Genomic DNA, 18,375 nt, shown 5'->3' on the forward strand with positions numbered 1-18,375 from the left:
CTAATAATGTGGTCTAAGTTTAAATGTAAAAAAAAAAATAATAATTTTAAGACATTTTGCCATACCAAAAGTGGACGTTTCTGTAGAATGACCCACCATTTGTTTAATCTCTTTTTATAAATTGTTCAAAGTTTGGCTTAGCTTCCATTGTTTTCACACGATTGTGATATTTTCCTAGTAAAATAAGATTTGTGAACTGTATTGGAATTGAAGATGTTAGAAACACAGGTCATTGTTGTCATGTGGTGAATTTGGCCAATCATGAAACAGTTGTGTCGTCATCAGTGCTCCCGCAGTCGCTCTGGAGAAACTGCAGCGGCTGAGTCAGCCGGCTGCTCTCGAAACGCTATCGCGGTACTTTGATGCCACATGTGACAGTGACGTGGCGTCGGCGCTGGTTCAAGTCGGACAAATTTTCTAACCGGCATGCACTGCTTCAAGTCAGCCGCCGATCGGTTCTCATGGCGCCGCATGAAGTCGAACACACCTAAAACCTTGAAGTGGGCGGAGCTGAACCGGAACTTCGTACAGTTATACTTGATAAGACCGTTATGTCTATGGTTTTACAGAACAAATATGCCGTGTTTAACTAAAATATATATATATTTATATTATAACATTTATTTAAATATCTTCAAACAGTCGGAGCCGATCAGTGCTTCAAGATGTAGTGCGGTTGTGCCTCGGGGAATGCGAGTTGAAGTACCATTTTGGGGACCTTTCGTGATCCGATAAAAAAATATTTAAGTATCTTCTAATTAAAACAGTAGGGTTCGTATGCAGTTTAGAAACATGGAAATTGATTTAAGTAATTTCCAGGAAATGCATGGAAAAAGGCAAGTGAAATACTGCTATTTTATTTGCGCTTATTTCATTTAAAGATTTTAGGCTATACACATTTGTTCTGCGTTGTCATTTTGGAGGTTTATGATTTCCTTTGGCTCCTGCCCAGTTAAAACCGATCTTGCAGGTCTGGAAAACTTTGGGAAAAAATATGGAAAAATATTTGTTTTTCGACTATTTGCCCTATTCAGTGTTCTAAAATATAAAATTAATTTCTAAAAAATAAATTGATCATAATCTTTCATGACAAACGTTTAGTAATCATCTGAATAGGACTGAATTAATTCAAGGCACATTTTTTTCATTACGCGGAAGTCACGGTTCATGGGCTCACGGTCTCATCCTAGCTCTGTTTGTGTGTGTGCGTGTGGGTGTGTCTGATTGAGGCTGATTCTCTCCAGCTATCGCGTTTTTTGGGTGGCACGCCACCAGCGGTTTGCCGCGGCTGGGCCTCCGTCGGTGCACCAGTGGCAAGCGTTCTGTCCCGTGTTTCTACTGAGCTCTTACATGACATCTTTGTTAATATATTACATTTATGTTTTACATTACATTTTTACAGTTAGAAGGAATCTGAAGCACTGAATAAAAATAGTGAGTTATAATTATTAACAAAAGTTTAGTATAAAAACTGCAAGCACATTTTTAAATGAAATAAATAGTTTGAATGATCTTAAAAACAACAATACAAAATCTAATTAAAAAAAAAGCAAAAAAAAAAAAAAAAAAAATCTATAAAAATGAAATAAAAATAAAAGTGCTACTTTGTCCCACTATCACATGCCGGTTGCAGTTTACACCTATGTATGAATGGGTCATATAACTACAAAACGATTAAAATTCAAAATTAAATCTTTTTTATTGTTGTTGTTTATGTTCTATATAATGTTTATTTAAATGATGTGTGACGTGTTTTGATGGACGCGCGCTATGAGTTTCATCATTCAAACGCTGCAGCGAGGGAGTTACCATGGAAACGAGGCTGCAACTCTCAAACTGACAGCTGCAACACTGCGTCTCTCGCTGCTGTTTTCACCGTTTTCAGGTGAGTTTAGTCCTTAAAATCACACAAATATTACATACAACTGTTCCTGACACTTTTCTTTCTTGTAACTGATACGCTTCTGTTGAATATTTACTTCATAAAGACGGTTTAGTGTCTTCGAAAAAGTCCGTTAGCATCTCAACTGTTTTCAGACGATGTATGCTAACTCTGTATATTGAGCTCTGATTTATCAAAGTTTTGACTTTTCATCACATATTTATGTGTAGTTGGGAGATTTGAATAGCTTTGTAAAGGTTTTGTCAATGGGTTATTGGAATTAGACTAATTTATTTAGCCTAAAATATGTGCTGTAACTTTACTGTTAATCGGTGACGTCACTTAAAGGAGCATGTATTAACTGAATCGAGTTAAAACGTGATTTGATATTTAATGGCAAGCAATTATTGATAAAAATTGTTCTGTGGTTTCAGGAGTAACACTTCTACAACAGAAGAGAAGCTCCAAGATATCTAAATTTCTGAAGGAAGCTGCTGACAGAGATGTGGCAAACATAGGTAAGCTGCATGAGAAAGCTCTTTAAATCACTTCATATATGCAAATATGTAGTGACAAAATGCATATCACCATGCATCTTTTACAATTGTTTATTAAAGTTATTTTAAGAAGGTTTTGACATCCAAACATGAGTGAGTGATGTTAAAATGTATTTTATTTCTGTGATCAAATATTAATTTTCAGCATCATTACTCTTCAGTTTTACTTGATGATCATTCAGAAATCATTCTAATATGCTGATTTGCTGCTCAGGAAATATTCCTGATTCATATTTAGTTTTGTGTTTTGCGTGTATTATTCAGGATTCCTTAATGAACAAAGTTTAAAATGAACAGTGTTTATTTGAAACAAAAATATTTACTCTCACTTCTCATCAATTTAATGCATCCTTGCTGAATAAAAATGAATTTATTAAAAAACCTCACTGACTGCAAACTTTTGAACAGTATTGTACAATACCATTTAAAGGTCTGGAGTCTATTTAACAATGAATCCTGAAAAAAAAGAAAAAAGTTTACACTAAAATGTTTTATCAGCACATCTTTTTTTTTAATATTGTTAATAATCAGAAATGTTTCTTGAGCAGCAAATCAGATTTATTTTTGAAGGATCATGTGACACTGAAGACTGGAGTAATGATGTTAAATTCAGCTTTGATCACAGCAATACATTACAATTTTAACATATTCAAATAATTAAAAAAAAAAAAAACAGTTGTCTTGAATTGTAATATCATTTCACAATGTTATTGTTTTAACTGTTTTTTGAGTTGTGAGTATAAGAGACTTCTTTCAAACATGTAAAAATCCTACTGACCCCAGACTTTTTAACGGTTGTGTAAATTAGTTATGATGTTCCTCCCACTTCAATAATACTGCGGCATATGTACATAAAATCCAATTAACAAAATGCTGAAAGGGCAAAAATATTTGGTTACACTTTATTTTGATAGTCCACTTTAGACATTCTACTAACTATAAGTAACTTTGTAACTACGTGTCAAGTAATTCTCATTAATTTGCAACTACATGTCTACTAACTCTCAGTCGGGTAGGTTTAGGGTTAGTAGAATAAGTTGACATATTTGTAAAGTTTCTCATAGTCAGTATGTTGTATGTTGTAGACCCATCAAAATAAAGTGTTAGAAGTTATTAAGCAGAGAGTCTACTAATACTCTTAATGACTGCTAGTTGACGTGTAGTTGCAAAGTTACTTACTGCTAGTAGAATGTCTAAAGTGGACTATCAAAATAAAGTGTTAACAAATATTTAAGTTGAACTCTTTTTATTGCTTGTGCGTAGTTGAGAAGACATATTAAGTCTGCACAAGTATATTTAAAAAATATGAAATGAATGGTTATTTTCAAATCCAGTCAACATTCAGAATGCTAAATGTTGACTAAACTAATAAAAACAAATCCAGCCAACACTGAGATCATTCCGCACGTGCACGAGCCTGAGTGACTTCGCAGGAGAAACAGCGCCGCCATCTTGTCAAGTTCCCGAGTCAGGTGAGTTGCACTAAATGAATGTTATTTTTTTAGACTAAATTTAACGAGAAAATCATGCAACATATTCAATTTTTTTGAGTGGACATTTAGAAAGTGTTTTATGAGTTGTATATCTGAAGAAAAGTGGATATAAGACGTATGTCAAGTTCAGGCATCAAGTAAGTCAAGTGGCACTGAATAAATCTTTGTACTTAACGTTATACTGCATTTATAAAAACGTATATTATAAAGGTGTAAATGTTTTATTTAAAATGTATATATTTATACACAAGCGGACAACATAAATAAAAACATTGAATAAGCGTTGTATGATACGTTATGTCTGAGGGAAGTTTAAGTTAAGGGAACGTGCTCTCACCTTGTTTAATCCATAAAACACAATGTCAAAAGCTGTGTTACTATAATTAATTCTTGTCTCGTGAATGGCGCTTCATAAGAGAAGTTTGTCGTTCCGAACGAAAATGAACAACTGAATGGATTGTTCTAGTCAGTTCTAGGTTAGTGAATCACTAGATTCAGTAAACACTGGGACAACTGATCAATCAATTTGTAAAACGTCACCATTGGTATTTATCAACAACAGGCAGTACCGTTATATTATGATATAATTTTATGCTATTTAAGGTAACTTAGCCCTATAATATGAAATGTACATGTTCTATTACAAATCCAGTCAGCATCAATGCTCCCTGTTGTGCAATGGATGGATTTATGCCACAAAAAAAAAAAAAATGGTTTCAACTTCTGTTTCATCACAAATTAACTGATATTGATACATTGTAAGTGATTTAAAAGGCATCATTTAATTTTTTTTAACTTAAAATGTACTTTTCTTTCTCCATCAGGGTGTGGCCAAAGGTTTCATTGGTGCTTTGTCATCACTGCAAGATTTCAGATGCAACCCAGTCAGTTCTTGCAAGGCACCAAACACCAGACTGCTCCACTGCAACTACATATTGTGTACTTTCAAGACTAGGAGTTTATTGTTTTCATTCCAGGTAATGTGTGTAAATGTTTAGAGTATTTACTACAATTAAAATGTGCTTTATTGTTCTCAGTGGCATCTACGCTAATATTAGTCTGTTTCATTCTTATTCTGAGGTCACCATAGCCACCCAGATCCAGATCAGATGGTGGATCAGCACCTAGAGACGACCTCTACAGCCCTGAATGTCAGCGGAGACCATGTCAACTAGATGAGCTCCAGAGACAGATCCCCAGTGAAGACCTCGTTGGCCATCTGGACAAGACCACGAGAACCAGACAAGTCCTCTGCTCAATCTGACCTGTGCAGGAATTAAACCACGCCATGCTGGTTTCGTCTGGCCAGAGCAGAACTGCCCCTCGACTGAGCCTGGTTTCTCCCAAGGTTTTCTACTCAGTTTCTGTCACTGATGGAGTTTTGAGTCCTTGCTGCTGTCGCCTTTGGCTTGCTTATTTGGGGACGCTTGGCTGATTGCATAGACACTATTGGAAGAGAGCTGAACTGAATGATGATTTCACTGAATCATCAATGAACTGACTTTAACTGGAAAAATGACTTGTTAATGTCCTCTTGCATTATTAACAAACTATTTTCCTGTTTGACTGTAAAGCTGCTTTGACACGATCAGTATTGTATAAAGTGCATTATAAATAAAGGTGACTTGACTTGATTTTATATACTGTAACATAGGGCTGGGCGATATGAGCAAAAATTCATATCTCTGTATTTTTTGGCTGATGTGCGGTATACGGTATATATCTCGGTATTTTGTATTTGGATTAAAGGGGTGGTTTACTGCTTTTTTTCTTTGCTTGATTGTGTTTATGGGGTGCAATATAACATGTCTTTGTGTTTCGTTTGTTAAAAAACGCCTTATTTTTCATATATTTCACCTTTATTGTAAGCCGCTTTCTCCTCTGTCATTTGAACGACCGGTTGACTTCCTGATTCTATAAACCACTCCCTCAGAAACAGGCAGTGGGCTCAGATTGGTCAGCTGGGCCGGTGTGTTGTGATTGGCTAAACTGTGTACTGCACATTGTCCGGAAACTTCACGCCCATTACCTTCACGGGCGACAGCTGCATGTGCTCCGGTCAAATGTAAATAATGGTGTCAATGTTGCCGTATCAGTTTGAGCCAGAATTAGACCCAGAAAGCGGTAATGAAGAGAGTCAAGCAGAACTTCCGCAAGCACGGCTCTTACAAATGTTTCTGAATGGAAGTTTGCTGTTGTGATTACATATCAATTTTTGAAGTTTGTACACGTTTGTCTTATACACACAAAATAGCATCGAACTAACTGGCCACTATAACCAAACAGCGTTGGCATGTGTTTACGTTCTTGATCAAATCGAAAAATTACGTCATAAAGTATACATGGAAAATACATTTACAAAATTAGTACATAATTACAAATTCGGGTCCAAAATGTTTATGCTGCGTTTGTCATAGACACACGAAATAGCATTTAACTAACTGGCTACTAAAGCCAGCGTTGGCATTTGTTTACGTCCTTGATAAAACTAAAACATTACGTCTGAAATTATACATGCAAATACATTTAAAATTATGAAATCTTACTTACAGGTTGTGGCCCAACAACTGCTGCCTCTGGTTTTAAAGTTGGAACCGCTCCATGTTTTAGTAATAGTGTCTGTGTGAATCCGGCATTGAATTCGTGTAGATTCTCGAAGATGTCTTCCGTAAAATGCGCAGCACAGAGAGCTAAATTATGATTGTAATTGTCAGGAACATGATCAAACATAAATTTTAACCATTGCTGACGAACTACAGCGTCCGTAGGAAGCCCGAACACAGAAGACCTGACAGCTGGGTGAAAATAACACCGTTTCGACGGCATGACTACAACTCTCCACTATAACTCTTCCTCTTCGACAAAGCCGCAGAACATGGCCTTGCCCCCTTTTTTGCATGTTTCGGAGGGAGGGGTTTGATGGGTTTTTTACGTATGCAACCCGGGAAGTATCTCGTTGTAGTCCCATAGGAGTCGTTTTTGTAGGCATTAAACTTCCTGATTTTTAAAAGACGATATCTCCGCTTACGTTGAACCTTCAGCGCAGCAACTTTGCAGATACTGTTCATGCACCAACAGCAACATTACACACTATTTTAAATGAAAAAAGTGAAATCGCAGTAAACCACCCCTTTAAACAAATAAAGTGAATGTAAGCATGAAGACATATATTATGTGCAAAAAGGGTTAAAATCACATTACATTCTAACATTGTAACATTGCAATCTAAAAACAAAAATAATGCTTTTAAAGCAGAAGTTAAATTTACTAAACTAAAATTGAAAATAATAAAAAAGCACAGACTAATTGAGTAAAAAGGCTATTTTGATTACCCCATTACACTTTACAGTTTGTGCTATCATACAAATACACTTGCTTATCGGTTTAAAATTCTACATATGTCACATTTATTTTCCAACTACAAATATTTCAGCAAAATGTATAGTTTAGTCAGAGTTATTGCGCTCCTATTTCATTGCACTCCATCTGTTTGGCGCGCATGCGCGTGGCGGCCCTCGTTCTAAATGGTCTGTGAAGTTTAGCAGGGGCGTAAATTTCATCTCACAGTAGGGGGGGACAATAAACGTAAAATTTCTCAAGAGCAATTTTTGAAGGGGACACAAATAATACAGCCAAAATTGTACTTATAAGGATCGATATGTGTACACAGCATGTGTACATAGCATGGAGACCGTGTTTAAATATGAGTTCATGGTTCACCACGCGATCATATTATAATTATTATTTTGCTTCATCCATATTTTAGGTTTCGTCTGAAACCTAGTACGTCTCTTTCGCATTAATTCAACCGCATTAAACCCACTGATCTGCCACTTAACATCATATTGAACGAAACCCAACACATAGGTCTACAATATTAGCCTAATATCAGTTCACACACAGGCTTATCGCAGTGTTAGTTGTAGTGGGTGACAAGCTACGGTATTAAGCTTGTCAAACTTATAATCGCTCATAGAAAATACATCGGATGTCATAATTTTTTTGTAATGACTAATTTATTAATGATCCAGCATCATCTGTATTAAAGAGAAAGAATCATTTCACCCGATGTTTAAAAGAGAATAAAATAGCCTTGACAGCCTACTTACACATAACTAACTTGCTCTCTCCCGCCGGACTCGTGTGTGTGTATCGGTAAAGAAGGAAAGCAGGCAGTGGACCAAACCACTGTGAGGAAAGGGAGGGGGGAATCAAAACATTTCTGAACTTAAAACGTTTTTTTGCGTTTATTTTGTTTTACTAGTCACACAGTTATTTTAAGTATATGTCCATTATATTATTTTCAATACACAGAGTCACTTGTAATTATATTTTTAGGGGGGACAAGCCTCAGATAGGGGGGGTCCTGTCCCCCCCGGGATTTACGCTTATGAGCGGAAAATTGCAAAGCAAAAGCTCACGCACTTCTGACTGCAAAATGGAAATATTTCCATGGCTTTCTAACATTTACAGATGGAGAATATACCTGTGAAATGTAAGTTATGCGTTAAGTAAAACAGCACGTCTCTGTCAGCGGCACACACAGCCTTTCTGTCAGAGCCGCTTTAAACTGAAACTATAAACTATAGGCTACTATATCTTACGATTTTTTTTAAAGCCCTTCATATATAGCCTGATACATGTAGAACAAATTGTATTATGCACTTTCTCCGCAGCAGTTCAGTCTGTGTCCTCCCTAGATATTTTTTTCAGATCGTATCAAACTACTTATATTGATATTAACGGTATTGCTTCATACCGTATCGCTTAAAAAGAATATATCGATATATCGTACAAACTTGACTTGAACTTGACTTGAAACTCGATATACCGCCCAGCCCTACTGTAACACCTGGTTCATTTTTTATTTTTGTGACTTCTGCCTCATTTTAAAGATGTAATTGTGAACAGTAGTAATATTTGTAAATGTTTGTTTGCTAACATTTTGTTTAGCTTGTTTAGGTTTTTCTTAGTTCATTAAAGTTTAAACTGAATTTTGCAGTTGTATTACAGATGTAATGTTTGTCAGCTGGAGCTTTAAAGGGATAGTTCACCCAAAAAAGAAAATTTGCTGTTAATTTACTGACCCTTAGGCCATCCAAGATGTAGGTGACTTTTTATCTTTAAGCCTGTATGTTTAGTCTGTATGACAAATGTTATAAATGGAGATTCTTATTAAATAATGGCTATTATGTGTTGTAAATTGTGTGTTTTTAGTGATTGATAAACACCAGTTAATAATTTTGTTAAACTATAAAAATATATGTTTTAGTTCCCCCGCAATTTCTTATGATGACCAAATCTTAGTTGAGGTAACAAACACATGGAGTAAATGGTTAAATTTGAATTGACATAACTTGTTGTAGTCCTCTAAATGTTTGACCAACTAAAACATTTTATTTGAATGGACTATAAAACTACTTTTTAGAGTGTAGACTGTGTCTGTTCCTTGAATACTGAGGACAAAATATATGCTTACTAAGGGATATACAATAAAATCAGATTGCGATTTAACCAAATTATAGCTAAGTAAGCTAAATAATGTCACAAAGTACCCAGTATAGTACCCAGAATATCAAAGTCCAGTAAAGGAGGCAGAGCTTTTTCGCATTTTACTCTTAAACTCTCAAATAGCCTTCTGATAATGTTTGAGGCTCAGACACACTCTCTCTGTTTAAATCTGGATTAAAAACCATCTTTTAGCCAAGCGTTCACATAACAACTCATAACCTTGTACTCTAGTAATAAATGCACGTGATCATCTTTTGCCTGAAATAATATGAACAGCATCTATGCTAAATCTTCTTTTGTTTTCCTGTTTCTATCTCTCAGGTTTCCCATCCCAGTGTTACTACAGCTTGGATCTAGCCTCACTTGTGGTGACTTCAGATGATGGCAACACTCATGAAGACCCCAGATGATGGCAACTACAGATGAACATACCAACCTGACAAATGTTATGTATTGCCTTAAAGCATACGCTGAGTGATTTTCAACCCACTTTGTATTGTTACTATGAATATATGTGAACGAACAATGTTTAATCTTTCTCTGAGTTCCATGAGATATACCTATTTATTTGTCAGCCAAATAATATTTTGCATTATCCGAATATTGTTTATTTACATATTACAGACATTGTGGCAGTATAAAGTGGATTTAAATTCACCAAACTTACCCTTTAATGTTTGTCTGCTTAACTGAACATGACTTTGAACACATAACTTGTATTATCTTAGAGTTATTGACATATAGACATTAATTTGTTGCCAGAAGATGCTCCCCATTGAGTCAGTCACCTCAGGCTGTTGATAGGATTTTTTTTTTGAAACCTTGAAATTTTCTAAAGCTGCTTTGATTGTGAAAAGCAGTGTACCCTTACAACAGTTAACCATGTTTTTACTATGGCAAAACTAGTAATCATAACTAGTAATCAGGGTTTTTTAGTTTTTCTCAAACTAAGGTTTTGATATCGTGGTTCTACTAAAGTAATATTTTAGTAATGCTGGAGTAAAACTGTGGTAACCATAGTTTTTGAAACCATGGTGAAGTTTGTAGTTACTATAGTAGTTACGGAAAAGCGGAGGCTGCCGCTGGTGGTCCGCTTGAAAAACGATGAGCAAAACGCCTGTGAACCGCGGGTGGCGTCCGCCGGTGGGCCGCCGACTCTGCCACCAGTGGGCCGCCAGTGGCCCGCTAGTCTTATGTTAGCTGGGATGTGGTGCACAACCTACTTCCTTCACTTTGTGATATCTAGACGTGATTTTCAATAAACCGCTCCTGTTTCCGCGCTTTGAATCCACCAGTCTTTATGACAGCGGAACTCTTTAAGCAGTCTTTTTTTTTGAACTTCACTAAACAAATGTGTGTGTGCCATGCAAACCAGCAAAAGATAAAGAAGCAAACATGTAGGCCTAGTAGAAAATGTATCTGTATCTAAGCTGATTATTGACAGCGAGCTGGTTTGGTTTTTGAGAGACTGAGATGCGCAACACGGCTGTTTGATTGGTGATCGCGCTGTGCTTATTTAATTCATTCGTGTATCATATCATAGTCTATAAAGTTTAAATCATTGCCTTTTAAATATACACAAATAGTAGAACGTGTATGATGTATTATTTTAGTTGATATTACTCTTGCCAAGCTCTGATTTCTGAGAGATGCATGGCAACAGCAATGACGTGTTTGATTTGCGTTCTTTTAGTTCATAAAATGTATTCATTCACTTCACACACTCATTATTGTGCAACTTTAGAGGTTTGTGTAAAATATCGCGCTGATCCTCTGGCTTACCTGTTACCTAGCAAACACCAGACTGCGCTGCAGCCTCAGCTGAATATTCGGGCAGAATTATTCGTTATTCGTTTTTGAAGCCATTATCCGTGCCTTTCGGAATAAGGTATTCGGCTTCGGGCACACCCCTAATCAAGATAGACATCCACGGGAGGACCCATCTGCCATATTATCCCTTATGAAAATGAACCATGGTTTTTTTATAGTAACCATGGTTTAACTATGGTTTTTGTAGTAAAACCATAGTAACTACAAAATAAACCATGGTTTTAGCACAGTAACCATAAGCCGCTTTTCCACTATCGGGCCGAATGGTTGGTTATCTTTGCTTAACCGTTCCCTTCCGTGCCGATCCGGGCCAGTCAGCACGGATACGGTTTCATTTTCCACTGCGGGGCTGATAACTGATCTCTTTGGAATGCAATTCAAATGTGTCAGTCGTTGCCGTGGTAACACAAGTGTTTACATATGACTTGAGGTGTAAATAACCACCGCGTTATGGCGGATGATCAGAAATAGATTTTATTACTAATTTGTGTTTACATTGCTCAAAATAGCGCGCTTAGCAAGCTCTCGCGCAGTACTCAAACAGTGACGCGCGACGCGCTGCTGGTTTAAATGTTAATTTGTCCTGTGCCCTCTTTCAATAAATCACATTCTCAGTCATTCCCAAACATGTAATTAACAATGATCACCATTTGCTAAGCAAACTATTTGGTTTTGGGTTTGTCGTTCTTGGAACCTGGTCTATAAGACAATACAAAATTGAAACGGCCAAAAAATAAAGCCCAGCAGGCCTGTCTGGCGTTTAATGGTGTTAATGGTGTTTTTTACATGCATGCTTTTTATGCTAGTTTAATTCTCAAATAGATCTGATACTTTAGTTTCAACAAATCTTTAACCATCTGGGGTCGACAAACGCGGATACGTGTTTTGAGGCAGATTTTCCTGATAAGGCCGAAATGAGCTTGAATTACTCTGCCATTTTTGATCGTACAGATAAGAGCAATACACCATTTGAATCTGTAAGGGGTCTACTTGTATTTGTATACACTCATAATAACAACTAAACTTTGTGCTTTTGAATAATAAAGAAAACAAACAGGGTGCGTTCTCAGTAGAGATCAACCGATATATCGATTTACAGATATTTTCCCGATATTTAAGCATTTTTCCATAATCGGAGATTGGTTTTGTGATATCGGATTCACCGATAAACAGCGCCATCCTGTGGGGGTTTTGAGAATTGCACACAGGATCGCCATTGCAGCAGTCTGAGGGGAGACGAGACAACAACAGAGTGCAGAGGTACTTGATTTGCTGTAGTTAGTAAACTTTATTTAACATTACAGTCATGAATGCACAAATTACATGTTTTACATAAATGCCTGATATGTAGGCCTAGTTTATGCAGCTTGTCTCTAAGAAATAGAGACGAACTCACAGACTCACATAAAATAATCCGTCAGTCTGTCCCGATAAAGACATAACTTCGCCTGAATTAAATAATATGCAGCCATGAAAGAGCGCATGTTGGAAATAAAAGCGCTGAATTTAATTATCTCTCTGTTGTATATGCTCATCATTAGTCTTGTGAAGCTGCTTTCATATTGCTGTGCACTCAGCTGGTTGATACTCAGGAAATGCTCCAGCACGGAGCAACCCGCATGTAACTTTTAAGAAGATTCACCCTAAATTATATTAACATTTACTATATAACCATTATTTCGCTAATAAACATCTAAATAAATAACTCTATGGAAACCAATTATTTATTATCTCCGCGATCGATCGCAGTTTGAGTTGCCTATAGTACCGTGTAAATGCATAAACCGCACTGTCAGCAGGCATTTCATAATCTAGATTCTAGAATGACAAAAACATTATTAATAATTCTGATATAACATGCCAGTTGAGAAATGCAATAAAATACAATGGTTTGTTATATTCCAATATTCCAGAGAATATTATTCAGTGAATTAACATTATCCAGTGAATTATTCTTCACTCTTTAGCCTATTAAACAGTCTTTAATTTACTTTATAACAGTAAATAAATATCAGTTCTGCATATTGGTTATCGGGCACAAAAACATGCAAATAATTGGTATCGGTATCGGTTATAAAAAAATCTATATCGGTCGATCACTAGTTCTCAGTCTTCACTCTCTCCGCGAACTGCTTTTTGAAACACATCACTAAAATTAACTGTAACTCAGCAAATACTTCACTCAGAGACATGATAAATATATCTATAGAAAGCTTGGCATGTCTAATCTTAAATGAAGTAAGTCTTACCGAAAACAAATATTCTGTGATAAAGTAATCTATATGAAACCAACGGCAGGTCCAGTTTTTCCGTCTGGTCTCATTATCTCTAATTAGGTCACGCCCACGCGCTGCTTGCGCTATTGTTATTAAAAATCTCCACGTGAGACACGCAGCATGTAAACGCCCACACCACCGTAAACAAAGCAGCAACGCCTTCATCTCAGATACTTTTCAGTTTTGGAAGAACACTCTGTGAGGAAAAAGCCTTGTATTTACCCCCAGAAGAGGCGCTGAGAGGAAAAAGCTTTGTTTACCTCACAAACCGAACGCGAGCACAGCTGGAGCCAGCGGAGGAGGAGATATTTTATACCGAGTAAGTAATGTTTCTTATTGGCATTCGATAATGTGTTGTTGTGACAAAATTGAACGCATTAGTTGAATGAAATGCTTTTCCCAAACTATAACTCCAGAATAAAATGTGTGAAATCGAAATTTGAATTTTGAAATATGATAGGCAACCTTTCATTGCATTTAAATGTTGCACGATGTGAGGATAGTTATATGTTCTATAAACAATGGTATAAAAGTAATGTCTAAGAAAGTTTAGACCAATATTTAGATTAGATTCAACTTTATTGTCATTACACAAGTACAGGTACAGGGCAACGAAATGCAGTTTAGGTCTAACCAGAAGTGCAATAGCAGCAAGTGCAGTATATACAATGGTTGAATAAGTGCAGGACAAGGATATGTACTGAATATATGTATAAATATATATAGAAAGATGGTTATTAATATAAACAGAATTTACAGGTGAATATGTATAGTGAATAAATATACAGATGGCTATTACTATAAACAGAATTTACAGGTGATATGTACTATCAATATAATATATATACAGATGACTATTACTATAAACAAGGTGTAAAAGTGCAGTGGAAGTGATTGCATATTACAATTAGACATACGGTGCAAAATGTTAATGTAAACATTGATAATGTAAACAACAGTCGGCAGTGCAAATGAGCATAGTCCAATTTAGGTATGGTAGTGCAAGATACAAAAGTAAACAGTTGTTACTGTAATAAAAATTTACATTCAGTAGTGCAAATTAGGCAGATGTGAGGTAGGAGAGAAGAGTTAATAATATATGAGGAAGTGGATCAACGGGGTTTAGAGTTCAGTAAAGAGACAGCTCTGGGGAAGAAACTGTTCTTTAGTCTGCTGGTCCTGGTCCGGAGGCACCTGAAACGCCTACCGGAGGGCAGGAGAGAAAACAGTCTGTGGGCTGGGTGAGAGGAGTCCTTAAGGATGCTGCGAGCTCGATGCAGACAGCGTTTCCTCTGGATGTGTTCGATGGCAGGTAGTGGAGTCCCTGTGATGCGCTGGGCAGTTTTCACCACCCGCTGCAGTGCCTTGCGCTCCGCAACAGAGCAGCTCCCATACCATACTGTGACACAGTTGGTCAGGATGCTTTCTATTGCGCAGCGATAGAAGTTCACCAGGATAGCAGAGGAGAGCTGATTCTTCCTCAGTGTCCTCAGAAAGAAGAGGCGCTGGTGAGCCTTCTTGACCAGGCTGGAGGTGTTGGTTTTCCACAACATGTCCGCCGAGATGTGGATCCCCAGGAACTTGAAACTGGAGACACGCTCAACAGCCATTCCATTGATGTGGATGGTGTCGTGTGTGCCCCTTGACTCCTTCCTTAAGTCCACGATGAGCTCCTTCGTTTTGGTGGTGTTGAGGAGCAGGTTATTTTCAGTGCACCATGTGGCCAGGTGCTGGATCTCCTCCCTATAGGCAGTCTCATCGTTGTTACTGATGAGGCCAATCACCGTGGTGTCGTCTGCAAACTTGACGATGGAATTAGATCCATACACAGGCTTGCAGTCGGAGGTGAAGAGGGAGTAGAGAAACAGGCTTAGCACACAGTCCTGTGGTACACCAGTGTTAAGTGTGATGGATGTGGAGCAGGTGAATCCTGATCGAACATTCTGGGGTCTGTTGGTCAGGAAGTCCAAAATCCAGTTACACATTGAGGTATTGATGCCCAGGTCTCCAAGTTTGGCTATTAACTTGGTTGGGATGACAGTGTTGAATGCTGAGCTGAAGTCAACAAACAGCATACGTGCATAAGTGTTCTTATTGTCCAGGTGAGTGAGCACAGAGTGCAGTGCCATGGAAACTGCGTCCTCTGTGCTCCTATTGCTACGGTAGGCAAACTGGTGTGAGTCCAATGTGGATGGTAGAGAGTCTTTTAGGTGTTCCAGGACCAGCCGCTCAAAGCACTTCATGACGATGGGTGTGAGTGCTACAGGGCGGTAGTCATTAGGGCACCTCGGACTAGAGTGTTTTGGCACTGGCACAATGGAAGTGCATTTAAAGCATGTTGGTACGGCTGCTTGGGCAAGAGACAGGTTGAAAATGTCTGTAAAACCCCAGCGAGCTGCTCCGCACATGCCCTGAGAACACGACCAGGGATGTTGTCTGGTCCAGCAGCCTTGTGCGCGCTGATCCGGCTCAGTGCCTTGCAGACATCTGTGGAGGAGAGTATGATTGGTGGGTGGTCAGCTGAGGGATTGAGCTTGGTGGCAGTTTCTCTGTTGTCTCTTTCAAAGCGAGCATAAAAGTAATTTAGCTCGTTCAGGAAGTTGACATCAGTGGCTGCGGGGTGGAGTGGGTGGGTTTGTAGTCACTGATGGCCTGAATGCCCTGCCACATGCGCCGAGGGTCAGAGTTGGAAAAGTGTCCTCTATCTTTAGCTTGTAGCAGTGCTTGGCCTTTTTGATGCCCCTCTTCAGGTTTGCTCTGGATGTGCTGTAGGCTTGTGCATCTCCTGATCTGAAGGCAGTGTTGCGTGACTTCAACAGGAGTCGCACTTCCTTGTTCATCCAAGGCTTCTGATTTGGATATGTGGTGATCTGTTTCTGGTTTGTAACACTGTCAATGGTGATATTGATATGATCCAATACAGAGGAGGTGTAAGAGTCAATGTCTGTGTGAGCGCCACTGGTGGCTTGAGAAGCAAACATACTCCAGTCTGTGTGTAGAAACCTTTCCTGGAGTGTGGAATCTGCCCCGCAGGCCACACCTTGATGGTCTTCACTGATGGCTTCACACGGTTGATGAGGGGTGCATATTTGGGGTGAGGAACAAAGAAAGGTGATCTGACTGTCCCAGGTGGGGAGGGGTGTCGCAACGTAAGCTCCAGCCATGTTTGTGTAAACATGGTCTAAGGTTTTGTTTCCTCTGGTGTGACAGGAAACATGCTGGTGAAACTTGGGTAGCACTGACTTTAAGTTTGAGTGATTAAAGTCACCTGCAACAATAAAAGCCACTTCCGGGTGATCAGTCTGTTGTTTACTGATGGCTGCGTGAAGTTCTTTCATAGCAAGCTTGGCATCAGCATCCGGGGAATATAGGCTGCAGTTATAATGGTGGAAGTGAACTCACGCGGTAGATAAACGGTCTACATTTAACCATGAGAAACTCAAGGTTAGCTGAACAATGACTCCCAACAATAGCAGAGTTTGTGCACCAAGCTTTGTTAATGTAAATGCACAATCCACCACCTCTGGTCTTACCGAGCCATCTAATGTTCTATCCGCCCGAGTGTGTGGCGTCCGCTAGCTCAATAGCGGTGTCCGGTATTCCGCTGTTTAACCAGGTTTCCGTGAAGATTAGGACGTTACAGTTCAAAAGTTTCTTGCTGTGTGTGATGCTGAGTCGAATCTCCTCCATTTTGTTCACTAGCGACCGTACATTGGCAAGGAAAATGCTGGGTAAAGAGAGCCGGTGTGGTGTTAGCCTTAGCTTAGCTCTTAGTCCTCCGCGCTTCCCCGCCTTTGTTTACGATCTCGGCCGCCTGCGAGCACTTCCGCCCGGCCGGGTATTTTAGTATATTTCTACTTCACAGTATTTACTGTGAAGTAGCCTACTCTGTTTGCAAATACCTGCTCAAACATGTTTATAAGAAGCTTAACAATAATAATTTAGTTTCTCAGTTATAAAATGTTGTTTTTGTATTGTATGATAATACATGCAAAGCATGTGTGCATCTATGTTATAAAATCACGTGGGCAATATTGGTGATTGCTAATGTAATAATATAGTTGCTCCTGATAAGCCTATCAACATTCACTAATTTATTTATTAATTTTAGTGTGTGTGTGTGTGTGTGGGGGTGCTTTATTTATTTTGAATAGTAACAATATGTAGGCCTATATACAGGTGCTGGTCATATAATTAGAATATCATCAAAAAGTTGATTTATTTCACTAATTCCATTCAAAAAGTGAAACTTGTATATTATATTCATTCGTTACACACAGACTGATATATTTCAAATGTTTATTTCTTTTAATTTTGATGATTATAACTGACAACTATGAAAAATCCCAAATTCAGTATCTCAGAAAATTAGAATATTACTTAAGACCAATACAAAGAAAGGATTTTTAGAAATCTTGGCCAACTGAAAAGTATGAACATGAAAAGTATGAGCACGTACAGCACTCAATACTTAGTTGGGGCTCCTTTTGCCTGAATTACTGCAGCAATGCGGTGTGGCATGGAGTCGAGCAGTCTGTGGCACTGCTCAGGTGTTATGAGAGCCCAGGTTGCTCTGATAGTGGCCTTCAGCTCTTCTGCATTGTTGGGTCTGGCATATCGTATCTTCCTCTTCACAATACCCCATAGATTTTCTATGGGGTTAAGGTCAGGCGAGTTTGCTGGCCAATTAAGAACAGGTATACCATGGTCCTTAAACCAGATACTGGTTGCTTTGGCACTGTGTGCAGGTGCCAAGTCCTGTTGGAAAATAAAATCTGCATCTCCATAAAGTTGGTCAGCAGCAGGAAGCATGAAGTGAATTTCCT

General features: G+C 38.2%; 1 long non-coding RNA gene across 1 annotated transcript; it reads left to right on the forward strand.

Moving 5' to 3' along the window:
* The first annotated feature begins 300 nt into the window (after positions 1-300).
* LOC131543434 (uncharacterized) lies at positions 301-13,113 on the forward strand. Its single transcript, XR_009271917.1, has 3 exons — positions 301-1,885; positions 2,317-2,400; positions 9,765-13,113. It is a non-coding gene; the product is annotated as an uncharacterized LOC131543434 (long non-coding RNA).
* Positions 13,114-18,375: the final 5,262 nt, after the last annotated feature.

Source organism: Onychostoma macrolepis, chromosome 01, assembly GCF_012432095.1.
Source record: "Onychostoma macrolepis isolate SWU-2019 chromosome 01, ASM1243209v1, whole genome shotgun sequence".
Lineage (NCBI taxonomy): Eukaryota > Metazoa > Chordata > Actinopteri > Cypriniformes > Cyprinidae > Onychostoma > Onychostoma macrolepis.